General features: G+C 39.4%; 2 long non-coding RNA genes across 4 annotated transcripts in view; both read left to right on the plus strand.

Annotated features, from left to right (window-relative positions):
* The window catches only part of LOC144381563 (uncharacterized), a 625,721-nt gene that overhangs the window by 510,683 nt on the left and 96,950 nt on the right, over positions 1-18,088 (plus strand). The gene's annotated exons all lie outside the window — the stretch shown is intronic.
* The window catches only part of LOC118519453 (uncharacterized), a 96,963-nt gene continuing 95,900 nt past the window's right edge, over positions 17,026-18,088 (plus strand). Inside the window, exon 1 of the long non-coding RNA XR_013446918.1 lies at positions 17,026-17,085. This is a non-coding gene — a long non-coding RNA (uncharacterized LOC118519453). The remainder of the gene's footprint in view (positions 17,086-18,088) is intronic.

Genomic DNA, 18,088 nt, shown 5'->3' on the forward strand with positions numbered 1-18,088 from the left:
TTTGGGTGTATTTTGGTCTGTTAAAAGAAAGTCCCTCCCAAAATTTTAAAGAAAGAAAAACTTATATGTGTACAAAAATAAGGGTTGATATGATGAAGGGATGGAATATGACTGTAAAGATGGAAATTATAAAAAATTTTTAAAAAGGATTTGATAAGTTGTTTGAAAAAAGAAAGAAGAGGATTAAAAAAAAAAAAAAGAAAGAAAAAAGGGAGAGAATGTGATCATGCAGGGGAGTAGAAAAAAACCATACACTAGAGATTTAGAGTATATTTTGATCTGTTAGAAGAAACTATCTCAAGATTTTAAGGAGAGAACAACTTATATATATATGCCAAAAATACGGGTAACTACTATGAAGGGATAGAATATGACTTTAAAAATGAAAAATAAAAATGTTTTTTTTTTAAAAAAGGGATTGATAAGATGTTGGTTGAAAAAGGGAAAAAGAAAAATTCAAAAAAAAGGAAAAAAGGAAAAAAGAAAAAAAGACAGTTAAAAAAAATAATTAACTTTGAAAGACTAAAGAATCATGGTAAAAAAGCCATGAATTCTATGTGCAGTGTTCCCCTAGCGCTGGAGTTCTGCCGTTCTCATTGATCGGTAAACTTGGTCTTGGCTGGCTGTTCTTGCTGATCTTCTGGGGGAGGGGCCTGTTGCCGTGGTTCCCAAATGTCTTTGCCGGAGGCAAAATTGCCCCGCCCTTGCCGGTCCGGGCTAAGTAATCTGCTCGGGTTTGCTCTCCGGAGCTTTTGTTCCCTGCAAGCTCTCCGTACAGCTTTGGAGGCGGAGAGTGAAAATGGCGGCCTCCCAGTCTCCGCCCCGGCGGAGCCGAGAACTCGGGGTCCCGCTCCTCAGTGAGCCCCCAGAGAAAAGCCGTCAGTCACTCCCGTCTCCCCGGTCTCCGGCCGCACTCCGCGCTCACCCGGCCTGTGACCGCGCCTTTCTATCTGGCACCCAACCCCGGGTGGAGTCTCCAAACCCAGCAGATCCCCGCGGTGCGCTCCCGCACCTCTCCTCCCGGGGGAAGAAGGTGAGTCTCCCCGGATCTGCCGCTTGTTGGGTCCCTGCTGGAGGAGCAGTGGCCCGACTGTGCCGCGGATCACGGTTTATGGCAACCCCGAGCTGAGAGCCCGCGCCTGGGCTCCGTCTCTCCAGCCGGCTTCCCTGCTCCGATACCTGGGAGCTCTGCCGCACTCAGGCACCCCCGGTCTTTCTGTGACCCCGAGGGTCCTGAGACCACACTGTCCCGCGAGGGTTCCACCCCCCACTTCGCCACCAGAGTGACGTCCCTCAGCGGAGCAGACTTCTAAAAGTTCCGATTTTGTGCTCCGTGGCTCTATCACTTGCCAGAAGCGGCCGACGGAGGCCCCTCCCCCGCCGTCTCTCCTCCCGAATATCGCCTCGGATTCACTTCTCCGCACGTCCTACCTTCCAGAAAGTGGTCGCTTTTCTGTTCAGAGAGTTGTTGCTATTCTTTTCTTCGATCTCCTGTTGAGTTTGTAGGTGTTCAGAATGGTTTGATCCCTATCCAGCTGAATTCCTGAGAGGAGACGAAATCCAGGTCTCCTACTCCTCCGCCATCTTGCTCCGCCCCCCTGATTTTCTTTTTATTCTTTATTGTTTTTAGTGTGGTCTTTGGAGGAAGTGGAGATAAAATACATATGTTTAACTGACATGTTTGTTTATTTACTTTTTTAAAACTGATATGTTTAGGGGCGCCTGGGTGGCTCAGTCGTTGAGCATCTGCCTTCAGCTCAGGTCATGATCCTGGGGTCCTGGGATCGAGCCCCACATCAGGCTCCCTGCTCCGCAGAAAGCCTGCTTCTCCCTCTTCCATTCCCCCTGCTTGTGTTCCCTCTCTCGCTGTGTCTCTCTCTGTCAAATGAATAAATAAAATCTTAAAAAAACAAAACAAAAAACTGACATGTTTAAAGAGAAGTCCAAACATTTAACTTAATAGTAGTTCTACTTGTACTCTGCAGGATACTTTATAGGTATCTATCATCACAGCAAGCTTCCAAAGGAGCTATTAGCATCTTTACTTTGTAAATGAGGAATCTGATTTTTGGAAGAAATAGAATTGGTTCAACTTCATCTGATGGGTGAGTTACTGAGATTGGGTTTTAACTCTGTGCATCTGACTCCCAAGCCTCATCATTCTCTGTGGTGCCATAGTCCCTCTTTTTCATGGGAAAGATATTATGTTAGGTCTTCATTTTACCACATCCATAGGGCCCAACAGTGTTCCAGTGTTTTTACAATTTTGCTTGCAGGAAGCAGAGCTAAGATTTTGTCCTTGGACAGACAACCTCTTGATGAGCACTAGGACATCCCCACTTCTTGTTCTTGTGCTCAGGTAGCCTTCCTGTACCTCACTTACCTCCTCTTTGGGGCTCTCCCTTTGGTGAATCACAGTCTCTGTGTCACTCCCAGTCTTGGATCACCTCTGTTCCCAAGTGTTACTCTGGTCCTGGCTTCTACTTCCCCAGATGATGATTTTACACACACTCTGCTCTCCTCCAGCTTTAACTCTCTTTCCCCTACTTGTGCTCAACTAATGACCTTGTTTTTTTTTGTTTTTTTTTTTTATCACTGAGAAAATGGAAGCTATCAGAAAAGAACTTCCATATCTTCCTTCTATCAAATCTACTAACCTGTATCCAAATCAAGCACCTTATATTCTCTCTTGTTGCACTGACTGAACTGTCCTTTCTCCTAATTTAGGCCAACTCCATCTTGAGGCACTGGATCCCTGACCTTTTAGCCTACCTGAAGACTCTTGCATCATTATTTTTTCCTTCTTTATTGGATCATTTCTATAAACATACATTATGGTATAATATTCTCCATTAAAAAAAAATCCTGCCTTCTGATCCCTCATCTAGCTACACTTCCATCTCTCTCCTCCATCTTACAGAGAAGTTCCTTGAGTTGCCTATATTTGTTTTCTCCCCTTTTCTTTTTATATTATTTCCTGAATCTTTTCAAATCAGGCTTTTGCACTTAGCACCCCATTGAAACTGCTTCCATCAAGAACACCAAGAACTACCCCCCTCCCAAGTCCGCTGGACGATTCTTAGTGCTTATTTACTAGATAGGCAGAATTCCACTCTATTGGTTTCTGCCTTCTCTTGAAAATAATGTCTGCATTTGACTCACCCTCGTGGATTTTCATTTCTCCTCCTGACTCCACAAACTGGACTGCTCCAGAGCTCAGTTTCTAGCCCTGTTTTCCTTTCTTTGAATTTTCATTTCCTAGATGATACATCCATTTCTGAGGCTTTAATATCATCTATATACTGATGATGCTAACATTAGTTTCTCCATCTTGAACTTTCCTCTCAACCTCAGACTTGCATTTTCAACTGCCTGCTCAACAGCTTGACTGTTGTTTAACAGACTTCTGAAATTTAACATGGTTAATAAAACTCATGATTTTTCCCCTTCACGCCCATTCTTCCATCACTGTCCCTCATTTTTTTTTACTTTTTTGTTTTTTAAAATTTAATTTTTAATTTTGTGTTCCTCATTTCTGTAAATGGTTCCTCTTGCACTCAGTATTTCTCAGTCTCCAAATCTCAAAGTCATCCTTGATGTATCTCTTTTTCTCACACTCCACATCCAATCCGTTAGCACATTGACTCTACCTTCAAAATAGATTCCACATATAATCCCTTCTTATTGCATTCATCACTAGCACTCTAATTCAGGTTGTCCTAATTTCTTGCCTTGTCTAAGATGATAGTATACTAACTAGTCACCCTGCTTCCATAGTTGTCTTAGTGCAGTTTGTTCTTTATATGGTAGCCAGAATGCTATTTTAATAGTATAGATGAGATAATGATGTACTCTGCTTAAAAGTATCCTGTCCTTCTGTTTTCTTCACAGCACTCACCTCTACAGGACATTATATAACTATTTGGTGATTTGATTATTTACTTTCTTTACTGCCAAAAGGAAACTTTAATGCTGGACTGTAAGGACTGTTGTTGGTCTTGTTTACCTCTGTCTTAGTCCATTTGAGCTGCTAAAACAAAAATACCATAGACTGGGTGGCTTTAAACAAGAGAAATTTATTTCGCACAGTTCTGGAGGCTGGGAAGCCTAGCAGATTGAGTGTCTGGTGAGGTTTTGTTTCCTGTCATAGATGGCTATTTTCTTGCTGTGTCCTCATATGGGGGAAGGGGCGAGGGAGATTTCTGAGGTCTTTTTTATAAGGGCACTAATCCCACTCATGAGGGCTCTGTCCCAATGAACTAATCTCTTCTCAAAGGCCCTACCCCTAATGCCATCATACTGGTGATTAGGTTTTAATATATGAATTTTGAGGGGACTCAAATATCCAGTCTATAGCAACTTCCATATTGCCAATGTCTAGAAGAGTGCCGGGTACTTAGAAGGTGCTAGTAAACCATTTAATGAATGAATGAATAAATGATCTTGGAAGCAGCCCACTCCTGGGATACTGTAATTGTTTCTTCAAATACCATTGCTTACTTCATCCTCCTGCCTCATCCTAAATAGCCACTCTCCCATGGATCCCTTAAATACATAAAAATTTAATGTTATGCAATTTGTTCTATTACCCTATGCAATTTATTTAAATATTAGTTTAGAGTGCTGGATAATGGAATAAAGTATATGATAAATAGATGATTAAATGACTTAAAATATGACTAGCATGGGTTTTCCTATGAAACAGTCTTTATGAACAAAACTCTATTATGATGGCTTTGGGGGGAATAAATTTGAGTTAAATTATTTCATCATACAGAAAATATTCTTTAAACCTCAGCTGTCTGTTTTGTGCCTTAACTGTGAGTGAATGTGTGTGAGTGCATATGTGGGTGCATATGTTTTAGAAGCTGGGACAGTTGCACGGTGGAAGACACAGCCTCTGCCCAACCCCTTCAGCACATTTAATCACTAAATATTATGATAAAGAATAACGTTTTATTAACTAATGGCTTTCACTTAAAACAGAGAACATGGTCATTGTTAGAACATAATCAAAGATTAACACAAAGTATTATTCATGACCCAGTTGAGTTGGGCCCAAAGTTTGTTTGCTACTTTTATGCGACACTTTATTTCTTTTTCTTGGAACTGCTTGTACAATGGGTTTTTGCACATATTTACAACAAAATGATGAGTCCTTCACAGACAAGATTCTATCAGTTTAACTTAAGAGCATATGGCAATTTACATATAAACTGCTTTATGTTTGGAATAATAAAAATGTCAGGACAAATAGGGAATGTTAAACATGGTGATATTTTTATACCATGTAAATTTATTGCCCCATTTAAAAATTAAATTTATAAAGGGATGTGATTGATACTGTGCAGTGTAGTTGCCAAAGAGACTCTACAGCACCACTGGAATTGTACATTCACTTTCAGGCTGAGTGCTGTTTTATTGGTAAATAATTTGACTGCTGCAGTGCTTCCTTTCATCTTGTAATCCCATATTAAGCCTACCTAGAAAACATAAAGAATATCTGGGCATACTGACTTATGTGTAAACAAGTTTCCTTGGCAGTCTTCCTCACAGAAATGGGAGTAAAATATTGGTCTGTTTCCTCATTCTAGTTGCTTCCTTCTGTGGAGTTTATTATGGTCTGGGATTTCTAAGGTCCTGAAAGAGTGCTGGTTTTCAGATCACTTTCCCAGGTTATACAAAAGTACAAGGTACTTAGTGAGCAGAACCTGAAGAGACTTACACTGGCCTCTTCAAATGGAATAAAACAGACGAGGCAAGGAAAGAAACATGGGAAGGAGACATGTCTGAACAAAGGATGTGCCAGCAGACAGTAGATCTTGTATGATTTACTCAAGGCTCTGTTTTTATTCCTTCTAAATTTTGAAGGAAGTGAAAGATATGTGTGAACACCTGTGAGTATATATAAAAACAAATGTGTGCATAAAATTTCGTATCTAAACTGTCTGAAATAACTCAGGCCTGTCAGCTCGATTCCCTTGAAAAAAGAAGTGGTGGAGAGAAATTCTCTAAAGTAGTTATAGACTCTTTTGGGATCAGAGAATGAATTTTGACTTGTGTTTAGAGACCACATTAATATGAACAGTACAAAGATCTAGATAACATACCCCAGCCATAAGAAAAAAAAAAAAAAACAGAAACAGATAAAACCAGAAAAATGGAAATTTTGCATCAACTCAAAACTTGGACAGGGGTCAACAGGGAGTTGTTCTGTGGTGCTTTTCAAGTGCAGAGTGTCTGCTGCTCTTTCTTGATGAAATGCTGGGATGGGAGGTAAATCGTGGGCATTTCATGCCTTTGGAGCAGACAGGTGTCCAGTCCTACTGGCACTAATTATAAATAATACTCTCCCAGAGTGGTTCAGTACTTAAGTCTTGGCAATTAGTCACATGTGTGTTGTCCCTCGTAGCCCAACTATGGGGATTTCAGAGTCTGTTCCTCATTGCTGGGAGATGATTCAGGAGGAATTCAATAGTGAATTTCTTCCAGCAGCCCTTACTCTTGTTTACAGCCTTTTTGCCAAAATGGGGTAAAAGAGGTAACAAGGGGGACAGGCCAATCTAAACCCAAAGCCCTTCCTGGTTCTGATTTAAGTGTTTTCTAAAACCTTCTTTAAGGAAGCATTCAAGGCTTATCTGAACATGCCTTGATTCAATAGAGTGTTGTCTCATAGCACATTGTATGTAGTAGTAGTAGAAGTAGCAGTAAAAACAGCTATTCTTCATCTGTCCAATAATTATACAAGGTAGGTGTTGTTAACCATTTGAAAGAAGAGAAAAGAAAATTGACGCTGAAAGATGTTGAATAGTCTGTCCATGATGCATACTACAGGTAGAAATAAATTGGTAAGTAAATGGAATAATTCCAATGGCAAGTCCACTGTTGTTAGCATGTAAGAAATATTTTGTTTTTGCCCAGCATTAAAATCATCTTTAGAAATCATAGAGATAATTTATCACCCCCAAGCATTCTGCCGATGCTAAATAACACTCTTTCATAATAAAATAGCACTTTAAAATTAGAGGTACCCTTTCAAAATAGAGGTTTATCTGTATTACACATTTAATTCTTACAATAGTCTTGAGAGATAAATAAGCATTATTTTTTTTAAAGGTTTTATTTATTTATTTGACAGAGAGAGACACAGCGAGAGAGGGAACACGAGCAGGGGGAGTGGGAGAGAGAGAAGCAGGCTTCCCGCGGAGCAGAGAGCCCAATGCGGGGCTCGATCCCAGGACCCTGGGGTCATGACCTGAGCCGAAGGCAGACGCCTAACGACTGAGCCACCCAGGCGCCCCATAAATAAACATTATTGTCCCTATTTTATAAAGCTGTGGAGGCTCATGACTTGCCAACATCTGTCCCCACTACCAGTAATTTTTGAATTGTAAGAAGTCAGGATCTTCTAATTTAAATTTCTTCCTCCTCTCCTCTTCTTTTTCACTGATACAGTCAACTGGTTGCTTGATCTCACATTAGGTACACAGCTGGGAGGTTGTAAGAAGTGCATTTTATGGCTGCCCTTCAAAACAAGCAAACAATGGAAAGCATTTAGCCGTTGTTGCTTCTATCTGTTCTCCCTAAAGTGTCTAGGTTATGCCTGCATATCTGGCACCCCCAGAAGCTAAAGGGCAAGAGGTGTGAAGCATATGCCACAGGGCTGAGGGAAGGTGCTATTGGGTTGCAACCTATGTGAAGCTCTTGGAGTCCACCTAGAAATGGTCACTGCAGCAGGAGCTGAAATAAGAGGCAGGCAGTGCAAGAGGCTCTGAAGCAATACACAAGATCAGTGCAATACAAGTAACAAACAAACAAAAACGAACAAATAAATCCACCCCAGAGTCAAGAAACATTAAAAATGGGATCAATAAAAATAAAAAAGATAACAAGTCCAAGTATATCAATAATATAATAAAGAAAAATAGATTAAACATACTAGTTAAAGGCTGAGAGGATCAGATTAAATTAAAAATATTCTAGTTTACATCTCAAGTATAAAAGCATAGAATGACTTAACGGATGGAAAAAAATATACCAAGCAAATGTTAATCTAAACAAAAGTGACACAGATATGTTATCAGATAAAATAGGCTTTAAGTCAGGAAGTATTATATATATAGAGTTACTAAATAATGGTAAAATACTGAAATTACCAGGAAGATTAGCAACTCTAAACTCATATGCTTCTAACAAAGTATCTTAAACCTATAAAGCAAAAATTGATAGAACCAGAGGAAAACAGACTTCTAGTAATAGTAAAAACTTTATTATACTGTCTCAATTGTCATATTCAACAAAACATATTTAATAAAGATATAGAAATTTGAACAACGCAGTAAACAGTTTGATCTAATAGAATGTACCAAATGCTTTGAGAATATACATTCTTCTTAAGCACACATGGAACACTTAGCAAAAAATGATCATGAACTGGATTAAAAAGCAAGTCTCCACAAATTTCAAAGAATCAGTATTATATACTCTGACCTATAACCTACATCTCTCAGATATTCAGAAATGCTGGATCCTTCTGGTAAGCTCTTGAGCAACAACAATTGTGTGGGTTAACTCCACATGAAGAGACTCTAGTAGTGGCCAGATGTATCTACAATTTTGGGCTGGTGGTGTTGGGAAAGGGGATGAATAGGCTTTGTTGCAGGTTGAATTATGAGGTGACAAACTACTTCCAATGATGCCTAAATACAAAAATATGCACTTGTTTTTCAGAAAATACAAAGAAGCCAGCAGTTAGGCAAGAGCTGAAAAGAAGTCAGTTATTCAGCAGCTTCTAGCAAGGGTAGTTATTGGAAATCTAGCTGAACCAAGGTGAAGAGATGTTTAGTTTATTAGAGAGGAATGAAAAATTTTTAGGTGTTGAACTATGTCAGAGGAGGTCAGATTGTATGAGTTAATGTGAAACTAACCTACTCTGCAATGGCTGTTTCATGCTGTGTCTAAAATTCAAGGCTATTTCTTCCAGGTGGTATATGCTATATGTATAGCCACATACAATTTTAATTTTCTGGATAATATTCTCATTTTTGGTTCTTTTCCCACTTTTTTTCATTGCCTAATCTATATAGTTGATGGTAGCTCTTTGATTCCTGCTCCTTTACATTTGAGTTATTAACCTAGATGGTATGAAACTAGATTCACATACACACACGCACACAACAAACCTCTTTTGATTATTCTTCCTTTAAGGAGGGTTGATAATTCTGGAGGCATGGAATATTAATTGCTGGTTGGGTACTAAGTTTTACCACTGACATTACCTATTAAGTATCTCTAAAGGAAATAATAAAATGGCAGCTTTTAAGAGCCCATTTGTGACTCATAAAATATGGGTTAAAACCTCCCATTTTATTACACTTTTACTTCTGTAATTATTACTGTAAGTGATAGAGCAGTGCAGGGTAATCAAGAAATCAACTCTCTCAACTCCTACAAAGGTCCATAGGCTCTCTGAAAATGATACAGATCTTATACTTGAAGACAATCTGTATAAGTCTAAAGGACACCCTGATGAAATAAAAAATAAACCAAATGAAAATGAGACCAAAAAAAAAAAAAACCCACAAAAGCCAAACTCCAAATAAAGCAATCAAAATAATGCTAAAATTATAGATCTGTAGAACCCTTGAGCCCATACAAACCTGGTCATTCCCTGCTTCCACACTTAGGATGACCCTAGGAAATTTACTCAATATCTCCATAGCTTAATTTGCTCATTCAGTAAATGAGGGGTAATAGTTGTACATAATGAATTTTGTGTTGTGGGGACTAAGTGAGCTGAAGTATATAAATACATTAGTACGAGTTCTGACATATAGCAAATGTCAATACTAATTAATGTCATTATATTATAATTAATAGTGATAATTGTTTTCTTGTACATGGCCCGTTAGATTGTCTTGTGGTATGTCTGATGTGATCTTTCTGAAGCCATGCGACTGGTAGCCTGTCTGTCCTGATATGTGCTTGAACTAGTAATCACAATTGACTTGTAGTAAAGCCTATTCTCACTCACTTTAGTTGGGAGAGGGTGGAAAGACAGTAAATCTAACTATTAGTTTTGTTTTTGTTTTTGTTTTTAAAGATTTTATTTATTTGACAGAGAGAGACAAAGCAAGAGAAGGAACACAAGCAGGGGGAGTGGGAGAGGGAGAAGCAGGCTTCCCGCGGAGCAGGGAGCCTGATGCGGGGCTCGATCCCAGGACCCTGAGATCATGACCTGAGCCGAAGGCAGACGCTTAACCACTGAGCCACCCAGGTGCCCCTAACTATTAGTTTTTAATAATATTGTGTGAATGCCCACTGTCTTCAAAGCATTGCTCTTTTAGTTGTAGGAATAAGCCATGGTCTCTGATTTTAAGAATTTATGGTATACTATAGGACGCAGATATAGATACAAATACTATCATACAGTAGAGAGAACTAGAAAGGAGTTGCAAGGGGAAGGGGAACTTGTGCATGGACTAAGGTTCAGATTTAGATTAAACCAATATTTAACCCATAAGCTACTGGATTTCATGCACTTGTTTCAGTATTGAACCAATCACCCATGGCTCTAAATTGGAACATTAGTTATTGTGATATGAAATAATCACTTTCAAATTGCAATTGTGTTCATCAAGGTGGTGCTTTTTGTGTTTGAAGCCAGGAGAAAAGATAAAAGTTCTTTAAAAAGTTTGCATTGCTACTGAGTAGAGTTTCCTTTGTCATTTGCTCCTAGGTCTTTTATCATTATTCATTCATTCATTCACTCACTCACTCACTCACTTGATTAACTAATTTGACAAAAATCTATTATGATTCCATTATGTGCCAAAAACTGTGCTGAGCATTGGGGGTTCAAAGATGAATAAATTGCATTCCTGGGATTCAAGAGGCTCACAGTCTAGGGAAAGAAACAACAGTGTATCAATAGATATATTACTACGTCATGTGATAAATTCTATAATTGAGGAATGAAGCAGGGATGTATGCATAGTTTTCCTTGAATTAGTTCTAGTTTGTTTCTGGGAAAAATGAGAAGGTTGTGATGCGTGTATTTGTGTCCCTCAGTGCCCTGGGCATTTCTGTAATCCTTGATTTTTCTATTGTATACACTCCAGGCCCCTGCCTTAAATACCGTGTTCGTGGCACAGGTTCTCTTTTTATTTGTCATCTAACCTACCCCCAAAGAAGTATTGATTACTCCTGATGTGAGATTTCTACTCTTGCAGGGTTAGAATTTCAGTAGGTACATCTTGAAGAAACAACCATTTAAATACAAAATGAGGAATGGATGTGACCGTGGCCTCTGGCTAGGGTGCCTGCCTGGGGCCCCCACCTGTCTCACCAAAACGGTCCATATCATATGGTGAAAAAGAATGGACCTCAGATATTGACAGACCTGGGTTGTAATTCTTGCTCCAGCATATATGGGCACTCTTGGGCAAGTTATTCAGGTTCCTTGAGGATAAGAATCTCTATTTCAGAGAGGCATTGTGCAAATCAAATGAGGTCAACATACATAAAATGCCTAATGCGGTGTTCTGTATGTCGCATACAATAATAAATTATAATGGGGAGAGACAGACAAGACTAATAACTAAAATGTGGAGTGCTGTGGTAATAAAGGCTACTGAGGAAATAAAAAGTAGGGAAAGAAGGAAGGTAAAGGAAGGGGTGGTTCGCAATTTTAAATAGAGCAGGCAGCGAAGGCCTTACCAGAATATGGCGTGTGAAGAGAGCCATGAAAGCAGTGAGGGAATGAGTCACATAGAAATCCGTGGGAAGAGAATTCCAGGCCGGGATCGGCCAGTGCAGAGACTGGTGTGTCTTAAACTAATTCTGGCTGGGGAGGAAAGAGCTGGGGGTATGTGTCGGAGGGGAGCAGGCAAGAAGCAGTAGGATATGAAGGCTGAGAAGGTGGAATGGTACAGATCATTTGGGCCCTTGTTGGTCATGACAAGGGTTTGGCTTTTCCTTTGAAGGAAACAGGAAGCTATTGGAGGTTCTTGTGGGGGAGAAGCAACATAATCTGAGTTAGATTTTAAAAGAATCAAGAGGGATAGACAACATGATAAAGCAAGTATAATCATGATAGAACCAAGGTTGTGGATATATGGATTCACTGTAAAAAATTTTTCTTTGCTTTGTTTGAAAATGTTCATAATAAAATGTTGGGGGAGAAAGATTCATTCTGAGTGATGGTCTGAGGAGAAGCTGAAGGCAGAGCAGGGAGCCCAGTTGGAGGCCAGGACAATGAGGCAGGGGAGAGGTAGTGGCTTGGAGAGGAGGGGTACTTCTGGGGGTGAGAATAGGGTTTTGAGTCTGGATATATATTGGGAGGGAGAGACATGAGAATTGAGTAGCAGATTGGCTGCAGGGGGTGAGAAAGAGAGGAATCAAGGATGACACCAAGTTCTCTGGCCTGAGCGACTGGACAGATGTGGTGACCTGTACGGAACAACTGCCAAGTTGCTGCATTCCGTGCTTTCGTTTCAGAAGGGCCTTTCCCACTGCGATACAGGTGAAGTTGTCTTTGTGCTCTCCTTTCCCAAGGACCTTCCTTCCAGGCCCAGTCACCCTGTATGGCCTCTCCCAGCCTGACCCACTCCTGTTGCTCACTGCCTGCTGCCGTCCCAAGCGTGGTATGGCTATGGAGCAGAAATAGCCCTGAACTTGGAGTCAGAAGACCGTAATTCTCTGCCTTCACACATCACTTAATTTTTCCGAACCTCAGTTACCTTATGAAGCTAAAAATGTACACATCAGGAATGTTGGGGAATTGCGAAAACAAGCAAGAAAACATTTAGCACAAAACCATTGCAGGTTTGCTCTTTCTTGCTTTATTTTCCTCACACTTCATCCCCCACTGAAATGTGTCCATGTTGTCGCTCACTACCCTGAAGGTCTTTGATTTATTAGAAAGACCCATGGAATTTCTAGAGTTCTGTGGTGACATTCTCAAGTGTGGAGCACTGGCCTAGGAGGCCCCATGAGTTCTAACCCTGCTTCTTCTCCCCACGAGCCAGATGGCTTGCACAAGCTGCTTCAATTTTCTGTGATTCTGTTTTATTGTCATGATATTCTCTAAGGTTCTTTGCTTCTAGATGCTGCCTATTAGAGGTGCATACCCACAGAAATCTCATTTAATGCTTACAGTAACCCCATGAAGTAGATCTGCTCTGATGTAGGTGACAGTATTTTCACCTGTTTGGTCTAAACCATTTTGGATTCTATTTTTTTTTTAAAGATTTTACTTATTTATTTGAAAGAGGGAAAGTGAGAGAAAGAGAGAGCATGAGCAGGGAGAAGGGGAGAAGCAGACTCCCTTGCTGAGCAGGGAGCCTCACGTGGGGCTCCATCCTGGGACCCTGGGATCATGGCCTGAGCCGAAGGCAGCTGTTAAACCAACTGAGCCACCAGGAGCCCCACCATTTTGGATTCTAAATGCAAGGTTTTCAGTCCAGTTTGTTTATGTCTGAGGTGTATTTAGTTATACATTGATTTAATAGAAGTTTATTGAACACTTAGGCCCTAGGTAAGCAGGGAGGTGGACCTTTTGGAACCCCCTTAAAATCACGCTCATCCAATTGGGACTTCTGGTGAAGAGTCACTCATGCAGCCAGACTGTGAAGAGCTGGGACAGTGTTCATGGGCAGGACTTCGAAAATTCTGACAATGGACTCTGATACAAGAGAAAAATGTGAGAAAAGATGGAAAATAATGAGCTCATTGATTCTTTTTTTCTTCAAGTTTTTACTTAAATTCCAGTTAGTTAACATACAGTGTAATATTAGTTTCAGGAATAGAATTTAGTGACTCATCACTTAACATACAACACTCAGTGCTCATCACAAGTGCCCTCCTTAATACCCATCACCCATTTAACCCACCCCCCCCGCCCACCTCCCTCAGCAACTGGAAAGGAAGCAAACTAGAGGAAGATTTGAAAGCTTTTCTTTGTTAACATGGCTAACTCTAGATAGAGGGGAAGTGGCTTTATTTTTACACTAACTTAATTGGCCATCTTTTGAGGTTGAGCTGCAGTTTTGTGGTTGGTTGTATTTTAATGTGCCCAATCAGCTTGATCATTCAGAAGCACGGGAGATGCTGAATGTTACATTTTCACATCTATCAGCATAGATGGGTTTAATAATTGAATGGTCAAGCTCAATTGTGGAGATAATCTGTGAACTCCTACTTGGTTTATAGAAAATATAGGTATAGCCCAGTGATAAATTTTCGGAGTGGGGGGTGAGTCCAGCTTATAGATGCAATCACATTACTCTATACATCTACCCTGTGCACAAATACCAGAGTACAAGGTCTATTATATTAATACTGTGCCGATAATGTCACTGATGATTAAAACACCAGAAACACCAAAAGTATATTTGTTAAGGTAAAGAATAAAAAATTAATATTTTATTTTTAAAATCATTTTATATATTTTTTAAAGATTTTTATTTATTTATTTGTCAGAGAGAGAGAGAACAAGCAGGGGAAGTGGCAGGCAGAGGGAGAAGCAGGCTCCCTGCTGAGCAGAGAGCCCGATGCAGGACTCGATCCCAGGACCCTGGGATTATGACCTGAGCTGAAGGCAGTCGCTTAACCGACTGAGCCACCCAGGTGCCCCCAAAATTAATATTTACTCAGCTTTTTGCCACAATTGAGTGACATTATTTTAAAGCTTTATTGAAGTATAACTGACATAAAGTAAACTGCATATATTTAAAATGTAAACTTTGATGAGTTTTGACATATGTATACACCAGTAAAACCATCACCACAGTCAAGATCAATGAACATATCTATATTCCTAAAAGTTTCTTTGTGCCTCTTTGAAATCTCTCCCTTACTTCCTTCCCCAACCTCCTTCTAGTCCTGGGGAACTACTGTTCTGCTTTGGGTCACTAAAGTTTAGTTTGCATTTTATAGAATGTTATAAAAATAGAATAAGATGATATGCACTTTTTGTTTGTTTGGCTTCTTACATTCAGCTTAATTATTTTGAGTTAATCTATGTTGTTGCATGTATGTAGCAGTAGTGTATTCTTTTTTTATTTCTGAGTGAATTTATTTTTATTGCTCAGTAGTAATCCCCTGTATGGATATAACACAATTTATTTATCCATTCATTGGTTCATGGACATTTGGGTTGTTTCCAGTTTTGGCTAATACAGATGAAGCTGCTGTGAATGTTCCTTTACCAGGCTTTGTAGAGACATATGCTTTTATTTCTCTCTCTCTCTCTCTTTTTTTAAAGATTTACTTATTTATTTGAGAGAGAGAAAGAGAGGGAGAGCATGAGCAGGAGGGCCAGAGGGAAAGGGAGAGGGAATCTCAAGCAGACTCTATGCTGAGTGCAGAGTCCCATGCAGGGCTCGATCTTGGGACCCTGAGATCACAACCTGAGCCAAAACCAAGAGTCAGATGCTCAACCATTGCACCACCCTGGCGCCCCTGTTTTTATTTCTCTTAACTTAATGCCTAGGAATGGACTCACTGACTTATATGGTAGGTGTATTTTTAATTTAAATTTGTCAAACTGTTTTCCAAAGTGATTGCACATTTTATTATTCCTTCCATCAGTATATGAAAATTCTAGCAGCTCTACATCCTCACCAACATTTGGTATAGAAAGTCTTTTTAATTTTAGCCAGTCTACCAGCAATGTACAGAGATCTCATTGTAGTTTTAATTTGCATTTCCCTAATGACTAATATTAGGCATCTTTTGATGTGCTTCTTTGTCATCTCTATATCTCCTTTGATCATATACCTGTTCAAATCTTTTACCCATTTAAAAAAGTGAGTTCTTTTCTAATTGAACTGTGAGAGTTCTTCAAACATTCTAGACACTTTTTTTTCATATATGTGCTTTGCAAATGGTTTTCCCCGGTCTGAGGCTTACTCTTCATTTTTGTAGTGGTGTCTTTAGAAGAACAAAATTTTAATTGTGATGACATCCAGTTTATCTTATAGTTTGTGATTTTTTGTGTCCTATTAAAGAAATCTTTGCTAAATGTAGGGTCACCAAGAATTTTTCTCTTTTTTTCTAAAATTTTTATAATTTTAACCATTACATTTAGGTATTTGATTCATTTTGAATTAAATTTTGTACTACAAATCATTGCTGAGCAAAATTTTAAAAAGACCTAAATAAATGCAAAGATATATTCATGGAGCAGTAGACTCAATATTGTTGTCAATTCTCCTCAAATTGATCTATAAATTCAACCCAATCCCAATGAGAATCTCAGCAGCCCTTTTTTGTAAAAATTGACAAGCTGATTTAAAATTTATATGGAAAGGACCTAAAGTAGCCAAAACAACCTAAAAAAGAACAAATTTGGATGACTTACCCTACCTGATATCAGGACTTACTATAAAGCTATGGTAATCAAGAGAATATGGAATTGGTGTAACAAACAGATTAATGGAACAGCATATAGAATCCAGAAATAAATCCACACATGTATGGTCAATTGGTTTTCAACATGTGTGCCAAGACAATTTAGCGGGAGAAAGGATGATCTTTTTCACAAATGGTGCTGGAACAATTGAATATTTGCAGGCAGTGAAATGAACCTTGACTCTGTGGACATTTTACCAAGTCATTATCAAGAACCTAATAAAATACTGTATTTTTAATGGGTTTTTAAAGTAACAAATGGTTAGAAATAAATGATTCGTTATGGGAAAAGTTTAAAAATTTGAATTATCACTAGCTAACAGAGGAAAATTCATACAAGTTATCATATAAATGGTAATCAATATTAACAAATACAATTCATCAGTCTCTTGCTTGCCCCCTATAAAACTGTGCAAAAAAAAAAAAATCCAATACAACTCCAATATATAGAAAATGGGAACAGCCAAGAGAGTCACATGCTCTATCATTCTGTCTACATAGGCAAACCAATTTATAAATACATATTTTAAAATGTCGAAAAAAGAACAAGACTAGGTTGTTTTGAAACAGTTTGCTAAATCAATAAAACAAAACTTCTTTGTGTCATTATATATACCTCTTCTGTGTCCAGGATGGAGCCTGTGGTAGCAAATACAAAACTGAGAGATGAAGGTAAGTGATTGACTAGTTAAGAAAGAATTTATTTATTTGTGATCAATCCCCTTAATACTATTTATATGTGACTCTCCAGTCTCTGGTGATCACCATTTCATAACCAAATAAAAAAAAACTGTTTTCCTTCTCCATTCCCTAAATGCAGATTTGCTAGAGTCCTTGCTGCTTTCCATGCCAGTAGATGGCATTCTTATTCTTGTTTTTATTTTAATAGTCTTAGATTCATGATAAATGTAATGCTGTGGGCTGGACTTACATTCAGTTCTGGTTCCCACAGTCCAAGTTCAGGATGAACAACTTCTGATGCACATAGAAAGGAGAGGCACATACTTAAGAGAAAGATAAAAATGCAGTCCATGGAAAATAGAGATGTGTCCAAAAAATTGCCACTTCTTTATTTTTTACTTAGCTGGTTAGTGTCAGGTCCAGTGAGGATAGGAGTTTTTGGAAGGGAAAAGGTCTTGGGTTTGGATGTTTTGGATGTTTCCTCATCCCCTGCTTGCTTGGTCCTGATGACTCTGCTGCTTTGATGTATCCGCTTGGCATAGTCAGGGTTCGTTTTCCAAATCTGTAGACGCTGTGGTCTGCTGATCTCAGCCACAGTCTTCTTCAGCCCTGGCTTTGCCCCCACCACAAAGACCCTTCTTTAGGGTTATCGTACCCACAGGAGGGCAACCTGTGGCTAACCTTCTTGCTATTCTTGGCTGCAGTCTGACTCCCTCACTGAGGGCACCTGTGAATGACAGGATTCCTTCCACACCCACCACATGGAGCCACTGGAATCTCAGGGCCACCATTTCTGACCTGCTGCCTATATGTGTTCCACTGCCATTTTTATTCTGCGGCAATTACCATGTTCTGGGTAGGGGTATAGTGCAAAGTGGCATCTTCCCAGGATTCCAAGTAGGAAATAGGCCCAGGGGCCCCTGCCTTTAGCTTAACCTTCCATCATTCTGGGATGGCTACATATTCACTCAGTCTTCTGGGTCCAGTCATACCT

The sequence above is a fragment of the Halichoerus grypus genome, chromosome 4, assembly GCF_964656455.1.
Source record: "Halichoerus grypus chromosome 4, mHalGry1.hap1.1, whole genome shotgun sequence".
Taxonomy (NCBI): domain Eukaryota; kingdom Metazoa; phylum Chordata; class Mammalia; order Carnivora; family Phocidae; genus Halichoerus; species Halichoerus grypus.